The sequence below is a fragment of the Aegilops tauschii genome, chromosome 2 (genome assembly GCF_002575655.3).
Source record: "Aegilops tauschii subsp. strangulata cultivar AL8/78 chromosome 2, Aet v6.0, whole genome shotgun sequence".
NCBI classification, from domain to species: domain Eukaryota; kingdom Viridiplantae; phylum Streptophyta; class Magnoliopsida; order Poales; family Poaceae; genus Aegilops; species Aegilops tauschii.
Genome location: NC_053036.3, coordinates 110797286 through 110807635, shown reverse-complemented (window position 1 = coordinate 110807635; position 10350 = coordinate 110797286).

The window sequence follows — 10350 nt, the reverse complement described above, 5'->3', positions numbered from 1 at the left end:
CTAGCTCGTTGATCAATAGATGGTTATGGTTTCCTGACCATGGACATTGGATGTCATTGATAACGGGACCACATCATTAGGAGAATGATGTGATGGACAAGACCCAATCCTAAGCATAGCACAAGATCGCGTAGTTCGTTTGCTAGAGCTTTTCTAATGTCAAGTATCATTTCCTTAGACCATGAGATTGTGCAACTCCCGGATACCGTAGGAATGCTTTGGGTGTACCAAACGTCACAACGTAACTGGGTGGCTATAAAGGTGCACTACAGGTATCTCCGAAAGTGTCTGTTGGGTTGGCACGAATAAAGACTGGGATTTGTCACTCCGTATGAAGGAGAGGTATCTTTGGGCCCACTCGGTAATGCATCATCATAATGAGCTCAATGTGACTAAGTAGTTAGTCACGGGATCATGCATTATGAAACGAGTAAAGTGACTTGCCGGTAACGAGATTGAACGAGGTATTGGGATACCGACGATCGAATCTCGGGCAAGTAACATACCGATTGACAAAGGGAATTGTATACGGGATTGATTGAATCCCCGACATCGTGGTTCATCCGATGAGATCATCGTGGAACATGTGGGAGCCAACATGGGTATCCAGATCCCGCTGTTGGTTATTGGTCGGAGAACGTCTCGGTCATGTCTGCATGGTTCCCGAACCCGTAGGGTCTACACACTTAAGGTTTGGTGACGCTAGAGTTGTTATGGGAAATAGTATGTGGTTACCGAAGGTTGTTCGGAGTCCCGGATGAGATCCCGGACGTGACGAGGAACTCCGGAATGGTCCGGAGGTGAAGATCGATATATTGGACGACGAAGGGTATTGGAGTCCGGAATTGTTCTGGGAGTACCGGGTGACGACCAGCGTGACCGAAAGGTGTTTCGGAGGCCCCGGCAAGCGCTGGGGGGCCTTATGGGCCAAGGGGAGGGGGCACACCAGCCCACTAAGGGGCTGTGCGCCCCTCCCAACCCCTCTCACATAACCAGGAGAGGTGGGGGCGCCTCCCCTAGGGCAGCCGCCCCTCCCGGCTTGGGGGGCAAGTTTCCTAGGGGTGGGGGCACCCAAACCCATCTAGGGTTTCCCCTGTGGCCGCTACCCCTCCCCTAGGGAACCCTAGGGCGCCTCCTCCACCCTCCTTGCCCCTATATATAGTGAGGGAGAGAGAGGGCAGCCGCACCCCTTCCCCTGGCGCAGCCCCTCCCTGCTCCAACACCTCCTCCTCCTCCGTAGTGCTTGGCGAAGCCCTGCCGGAGAACCACGAGCTCCATCGCCACCACGCCGTCGTGCTGCTGGAGTTTTCCCTCAACTTCTCCTCTTCCCTTGCTGGATCAAGAAGGAGGAGATGTCCCCGGGCTGTACGTGTGTTGAACGCGGAGGCGCCGTCCGTTCGGCGCTTAGATCGGAATCGACCGCGATCTGAATCGCTGCGTGTACGACTCCACCAACCGCGTTGTTGTAATGCTTCCACTTAGCGATCTTCAAGGGTATGAAGATGCACTCCCTCTCTCTCTCGTTGCTAGTATCTCCTAGATTGATCTTGGTGACACGTAGGAAAATTTTGAATTATTACTACGTTCCCCAACAGTGGCATCATGAGCCAGGTCTATGCGTAGATTCTATGCACGAGTAGAACACAAGTAGTTGTGGGTGTTGGTTTGTTCAATATGCTTACTGTTACTAGTCTTATCTTGATTTGGCGGTATTGTGGGATGAAGCGGCCCGGACCGACCTTACACGTACGCTTACGTGAGACAGGTTCCACCGACTGACATGCACTTGTTGCATAAAGGTGGCTAGCGGGTGCCAGTCTCTCCCACTTTAGTCGGATCGGATTCGATGAAAAGGGTCCTTATGAAGGGTAAATAGCAATTGGCATATCACCGTTGTGGCTTTTGCGTAGGTATGAAACGTTCTTGCTAGAAACCCATAGCAGCCACGTAAAACATGCAACAACAATTAGAGGACGTCTAACTTGTTTTCGCAGGGTATGCTCTGTGATGTGATATGGCCAAAAGAATGTGATGAATGATATGTGATGTATGAGATTGATCATGTTCTTGTAATAGGAATCACGACTTGCATGTCGATGAGTATGACAACCGGCAGGAGCCATAGGAGTTGTCTTAATTTATTGTATGACCTGCGTGTCAATCAGAACGCCATGTAATTACTTTACTTTATTGCTAACCGTTAGCCATAGTAGTAGAAGTAATAGTTGGCGAGACAACTTCATGAAGACACGATGATGGAGATCATGATGATGGAGATCATGGTGTCATGCCGGTGACGAAGGTGATCATGCCGCGCCTCGAAGATGGAGATCAAAGGCGCAAGATGATATTGGCCATATCATGTCACTCTATGATTTGCATGTGATGTTTGTCATGTTTACATCTTATTTGCTTAGAACGACGGTAGCATAAATAAGATGATCCGTCATAAAATTTCAAGAAAGTGTTCCCCCTAACTGTGCACCGTTGCGAAAGTTCGTTGTTTCGAAGCACCACGTGATGATCGGGTGTGATAGATTCTAACGTTCGCATACAACGGGTGTAAGCCAGATTTACACATGCAAAACACTTAGGTTGACTTGACGAGCCTAGCATATACAGACATGGCCTCGGAACACAAGAGACCGAAAGGTCGAACATGAGTCGTATAGTGGATACGATCAACATGAAGATGTTCACCGATGATGACTAGTCCGTCTCACGTGATGATCGGACGGCCTAGTTGACTCGGATCATGTATCACTTAGATGACTAGAGGGATGTCTATCTGAGTGGGAGTTCATTAAATAATTTGATTAGATGAACTTAATTATCATGAACATAGTCAAATGGTCTTTGCAAATTATGTCGTAGCTCACGTTTTGGTTCTACTGTTTAGATATGTTCCTAGAGAAAATTTAGTTGAGAGTTGATAGTAGCAAATTGTGCGGACTAGGTCCGTAAACTGAGGATTGACCTCATTACTGCACAGAAGGCTTATGTCCTTAATGCACCGCTCAGTGTGCTGTACCTCGAGCATCGTCTGTGGATGTTGTGAACATCTGACATACACGTTTTGATGACTACGTGATAGTTCAGTGCGTAATGTTAAACGGTTTAGAATTGAGGCACCGAAGACATTTTTGAAATGTCGCAGAACATATGAGATGTTCCAAGGACTGAAATTGGGATTTCAGACTAGTGCCCACGTCAAGAGGTATGAGACCTCTGACAAGTTTCTTAAGCCTGCAAACTAAGGGAGAAAATCTCAATCGTTGATCATGTGCTCAGATTGTCTGAGTACTACAATCGCTTGAATCAAGTGGGAGTTAATCTTCCAGATGAGACAGTGATAGTTCTCCATAGTCACTGCCACCAAGCTATTAGAGCTTCGTGATGAACTATAACATATCAGGGATAGACATGATGATCCTTGAGGAATTCGCGATGTTTGACACCGCGAAAGTAGAAATCAAGTAGGAGCATCAATTGTTGATGGTTAGTAAAACCACTAGTTTTCAAGAAGGGCAAGGGAAAGAAGGGATACTTCATGAAAAGGCAAATCAGTTGCTGCTCTAGTGAAGAAACCCAAGGTTGAACCCAAACCCGAGACTAAGTGCTTCTGAAATGAGGGAAACGGTCACTGAAGCAGAACTACCCTAGATACTTGGTAGATGAGAAGGCTAGCAAGGTTGACAAAAGTATATTGGATATACATTATATTAATGTGTACTTTACTAGTACTCCTAGTAGCACGAGGGTAATAGATACCGGTTCGGTTGCTAAGTGTTAGTAACTCGAAATAAAAGGCTACAGATAAACGGAGACTAGCTAAAGGCGAGATGACGATATGTGGAAGTGTTTCCAAGGTTGATGTGATCAAGCATCGCATGCTCCCTCTACCATCGAGACTGGTGTTAAACCTAAATAATTGTTATTTGGTGTTTGCGTTGAGCATAGACATGATTGGATTATGTTTATCGCAATACGGTTATTCATTTAAGGAGAATAATGGTTACTCTATTTATTTGAATAATACCTTCAATGGTCTTGCACCTAAAATGAGTTTATTGAATCTCGATCGTGGTGATACACATGTTCGTGCCAAAAGATAAAAGAAAGTAATGGTAGTACCACATACTTGTGGCACTGCCACTTGAGTCATATTGGTATAAAATGCATGAAGAAGCTCCATATTGATGGATCTTTGGACTCACTCGTTTTTGAAAAGATTGAGACATGTGAACCACATCTATTGGTATATACGCATGAAGAAACTCCATGCAGATGGATCGTTTGGACTCACTTGATTTTGAATCACTTGAGACATGCAAATCATATCACATGGGCAAGATGACTGAAAGGCCTCGTTTTCAGTGAGATGGAACAAGAGAGCAACTTGTTGGAAGTAATACATTTGATGTGTGCAATCCAATGAGTGCTGAGGCACGCAGTGAATATCGTTATGCTCTTACTTCACAGATGATTTGAGTAGATTCTTAGTATATTTACTTGATGAAACACAAATCTGAATTATTGAAAGGTTCAAGTAATTTCAGAGTGAAGTTGAAGATCGTCGTGACAAGAGGATAAAATGTCTATGATATGATCATAGAGATGAATATCTGAGTTACGAGTTTGGCACACAATTAAGACATTGTGGAAATTGTTTCACAACTAATTACCGCCTGGAACACCATAGTGTGATGGTGTGTCCGAACATCATAGTTGCACCCTATTGGATATGGTGCATACCATGATGTCTCTTATCGAATTACCACTATCGTTTATGGGTTAGGCATTAGAGACAACCACATTCACTTTAAATAGGGCACCACGTAATTCCGTTGAGATGACACCGTATGAACTATGGTTTAGAGAAACCTAAGCTGTCGTTTCTTTAAAGTTTGGGGCTGCGACACTTATGTGAAAAAGTTTCATCTTGATAAGCTCGAACCCAAAACGGATAAATGCATCTTCATAGGACACCCAAAATAGTTGGGTATACCTCCTATCTCAGATCCGGAAGCAAAAGTGATTGTTTTTAGAAACGGGTCCTTTCTCAAGGAAAAGTTTCTCTTGAAAGAATTGAGTGGGAGGACGGTGGAGACTTGATGAGGTTATTGAACCGTCACTTCAACTAGTGTGTAGCAGGGCACAGGAAGTTGTTCCTGTGGCACCTACACCAATTGAAGTGGAAGCTTATGATAGTGATCATGAAACTTCGAATCAAGTCACTACCAAACCTCGTAGGTCGACAAGGATGCGTACTACTTCAGAGTGGTACGTACTCCTGTCTTGGAGGTCATGTTGCTAGACAACAATGAACCTACGAGCTATGGAGAAGCGATGGTGGGCCCGGATTCCGACGAATGGCTCGAGGCCATAAAATCTGAGAGGATCCATGTATGAAAACAAAGTATAGACTTTGGAAGAACTACTTGATGGTCGTAAGGCTGTTGGGTACAGATGGATTTTGAAAGGAAGACAGACAATGATGGTAAGTATCACCATTAAGAAAGCTTGACTTGTCGTTAAGATGTTTTTCAACAAGTTCAAGAAGTTGACTATGATGGGACTTTCTCACTCGTAGCGATGCTAAGAGTCTATTGGAATTATTAGCAGTTACTGCATTATTTATGAAATCTTGCAGATAGGATGTCAAAACATTGTTTCCTCGAAGAGTTGCTTGAGAAAGGTTGTATGTGATACAACCAGAAGGTTTTGTCAATCCTAAAAGATGCTAACAAGTATGCAAAGCTTCAACAATCCTTCTAAGGACTGGAGTAAGCATCTCAGAGTTGGAATATACACTTTGATAAGATGATCAAAGATTTTGGGTTTATACAAAGTTTATGAGAAACTTGTATTTCCAAAGAAGTGAGTGGGAGCACTATAGAATTTCTGATGAGTATATGTTGTTGACATATTGTTGATCGGAAATGATGTAGAATTTTTGGAAAGCATATAGGGTTATTTGAAAGTGTTTTTCAATGGAAAACCTGGATTAAGCTACTTGAACATTGAGCATCAAGATCTATAAGGATAGATCAAAATGCTTAATAGTACTTTCAAATGAATACATACCATGACAAGATTTTGAAGGAGTTCAAAATAGATTAGCAAAGAACGAGTTCTTGGCTGTGTTATAAGGTGTGAGTATTGAGTAAGACTCAAGACCTGACCACGGCAGAAGAGAGAGAAAGGACGAAGGTCGTCCCCTATGCTCTACAGTATGCTGTGGTGTGTACCGCACCTGAAGTGTGACTTGCCATGAGTCAATCAAGGGGTACAAGAGTGATCCAGGAATGGATCACTGGACAACGGTCAAAGTTATCCTTAGTGGACTAAGGATTTTTTTCTCGATTATGGAGGTGGTAAAAAAGTTCGTCGTAAAGGGTTACATCAATGCAAACTTTGACACTAATCTGAATGACTCTGAGTAGTAAACCGGATTCATAGAGTAGAACAGTTATTTGGAATAGCACCAAATAGCGCGTGGTAGCTGCATCTACAAGATGACATAGAGATTTGTAAAACACACACGGATCTGAAAGGTTTAGACCCGTTGACTAATAACCTCTCTCACAAGCGAGATATGATCAAACCCCATGGGTGTTGGATTCATTACAATCACATAGTGATGTGAACTAGATTATTGACTCTAGTGCAAGTGGGAGGCTGTTGGAAACATGCCCTAGAGGCAATAATAAAATGGTTATTATTATATTTCCTTGTTCATGATAATTGTCTGTTGTTCATGCTATAATTGTATTAACTGAAAACCGTAATACATGTGTGAATACATAGACCACAACATGTCCCTAGTAAGCCTCTAGTTGACTAGCTCGTTGATCAATAGATGGTTATGGTTTCCTGACCATGGACATTGGATGTCATTGATAACGGGACCACATCATTAGGAGAATGATGTGATGGACAAGACCCAATCCTAAGCATAGCACAAGATCGCGTAGTTCGTTTGCTAGAGCTTTTCTAATGTCAAGTATCATTTCCTTAGACCATGAGATTGTGCAACTCCCGGATACCGTAGGAATGCTTTGGGTGTACCAAACGTCACAACGTAACTGGGTGGCTATAAAGGTGCACTACAGGTATCTCCGAAAGTGTCTGTTGGGTTGGCACGAATCAAGACTGGGATTTGTCACTCCGTATGACGGAGAGGTATCTTTGGGCCCACTCGGTAATGCATCATCATAATGAGATCAATGTGACTAAGTAGTTAGTCACGGGATCATGCATTACGGAACGAGTAAAGTGACTTGTCGGTAATGAGATTGAACGGTATTGGGATACCGACGATCGAATCTCGGGCAAGTAACATACCGATTGACAAAGGGAATTGTATACGGGATTGATTGAATCCCCAACATCGTGGTTCATCCGATGAGATCATCGTGGAACATGTGGGAGCCAACATGGGTATCTAGATCCCGCTGTTGGTTATTGGCCGGAGAACGTCTCGGTCATGTCTGCATGGTTCCCGAACCCGTAGGGTCTACACACTTAAGGTTCGGTGACGCTAGAGTTGTTATGGGAAATAGTATGTGGCTACCGAAGGTTGTTCGGAGTCCCGGATGAGATCCGGACGTGACGAGGAACTCCGGAATGGTCCGGAGGTGAAGATCGATATATTGGACGAAGGGTATTGGAGTCCGGAATTGTTCTAGGAGTACCGAGTGACGACCAGCGTGACCGAAAGGTGTTTCAGAGGCCCCGGCAAGCGTTGGGGGGCCTTATGGGCCAAGGGGAGGGGGCACACCAGCCCACTAAGGGGGTGTGTGCCCCTCCCAACCCCTCTCACGTAACCAGGAGAGGTGGGGGCGCCTCCCCTAGGGCAGCCTCTCCTCCCGGCTTGGGTGTAAGTTTCCTAGGGGTGGGGGCGCCCAAACCCATCTAGGGTTTCCCTTGTGGACGACACCCCTCCCCTAGGGAACCCTAGGGCGCCTCCTCCACCCCCTTCCCCCTATATATAGTGAGGGAGAGAGAGGGCAGCCGCACCCCTTCCCCTGGCGCAGCCCCTCCCTCCTCCAACACCTCCTTCTCCTCCGTAGTGCTTGGCGAAGCCCTGCCGGAGAACCACGAGCTCCACCGCCACCACGCCGTCGTGCTGCTGGAGTTTTCCCTCAACTTCTCCTCTTCCCTTGCTGGATCAAGAAGGAGGAGACGTCCCCGGGCTGTACGTGTGTTGAACGCGGAGGCGCCGTCCGTTCGGCGCTTAGATCGGAATCGACCGCGATCTGAATCGCTGCGTGTACGACTCCACCAACCGCGTTCTTGTAACGCTTCCGCTTAGCGATCTTCAAGGGTATGAAGATGCACTCTCTCCCTCTCTCTCTCTCTCTCTCGTTGCTAGTATCTCCTAGATTGATCTTGGTGACACGTAGGAAAATTTTGAATTATTACTACGTTCCCCAACACTAGCGCCCGTCACAAACTCTTACAATGCTCCTAATAAAAATAATGTTGGTCACTAAAGCACAAGCAGTTGGACTCCCTGCTGTGTGCGACACAAACTCCGCACTTTAATTTGTTATTATCCACTGATGGAGGATCTTTGTACAATGCTCCTAATATCATTGCCCCCCAAAAAATGCTTCTAATATCATTACCCCGCAAAAATGCTTCTAATATCTTTGGACACAAATAGTGCTATGCTACCCAGTCCCTAAACCTACCCAACACTGGTTCATGGAAATCTTTGTTGCCTCCGTAGTGAAGCAAGAATGTTGTACTAAGACTTTACTATTTTCATTGTAGTGCAATATTTTTGGGGCATCACTAAGCAACGTCAACAAATATGTGAAGAGATACTCACGGCCAGGTGGATATTTCTATGATTTAAATTGCACACACCTAAAGTACACTTACGAATTCCTTTCACGGTTATGTTTTTGCACAACACATCTTTTCATGTTGTTTCTCATGCGGCAGTATGGAAGATTTCAAAGAGTTTACTGATGTCACCATGTCTGGCAGTCGGTCGTGGGAGGAGGAGGAGGGGGAAGGGTCTTGAGCTATTGGGTTCAGAAAGTATGTTTTTTTCTTGTTCTCCCATTGCAACGTACGTGCATTTGTGCTAGTAATAATAAAGCATGGATTGACTCCATCGGGTTCACCGTCGCACAGTTTTTGCAAAAAAGCCCTTGTAATTTTGGGTAATTGAAGTCGCAATCCAGTAAATAAGTAAAAAAACATTTTGCAATTCAGGGTGAATTTGCAGCCCGCTGAGACCCAGATCAGGCCCTGGGAAATCCTGGCCTGAGCCACGCGAGTACGCTGCCGCTTCACTGAGCTAGCCCTTGAGCTCCCTCCTGCGCCCGACTGCACCGTCCGGACCTCCTCCACCTCGCCTCGCCGCCGGCGACCGGACCCTCGTCGGACCAACAGATGAGCAGCTGATACGTTTCCAACGTATCTACTTTTCCTCTTGTTTTGGACTCTAATTTGCATGATTTGAATGAAACTAACCCCGGACTGACGTTGTTTTCAGCAGAACTACCATGGTGTTATTTTTGTGCATAAATAAAAGTTCTCGGAATGGAATGAAACTTTGCGAGGATATTTTATATCAAATAAGAGAATTTCTGGAGCCAGGAGGAACCTGAGGGGGCACCTAGGTGGGCACAACCCACCAAGGTGCGCTAGCCCCCCCAGGCGCACCCTGGTGGGTGCTGCCCACCTGGTGGCCCCGCTGACCCTCAAACCGACGCTATAAAATCCCATATTTCCAAAAAATCGGGGAGAAAGAATTATAGCATTTCATGAGACGGAGCCGCCGCCTTTTCCTGTTCTTCATCGGGAGGCCAGATCTGGGGTCCGTTTGGGGCTTCAGAGAGGGGGATCTTTGATCTTCGTCATCACCAACACATCTCCATTGCCAATTCCATGATGCTCCCCATCGGGAGTGAGTAATTCCTTCGTAGGCTCGCTGGTCAGTGAGGAGTTGGATGAGATTCATCATGTAATCGAGCTAGTTTTGTAAGGGCTTGATCCCTAGTATCCACTATGTTCTGAGATTGATGTTGCTATGACTTTGCCATGCTTAATGCTTGTCACTTTGGCCCCGAGTGCCATGATTTCAGATCTGAAGCATTTATGTCATCACCATTATACCCATGTTCTAGATCCGATCTTGCAAGTTATAGTCACCTGCTACGTGTTATGATCCGGCAACCCCGGAGTGACAATAGTCGGGACCACTCCCGGTGATGACCGTAGTTTGAGGAGTTCATGTACTCACCGTATGCTAATGCTTTTTTCCGATTCTCTATTGAAAGGAGACCTTAATATCCCTTAGTTTCCAATAGGACCCCGCTGCCACGAGAG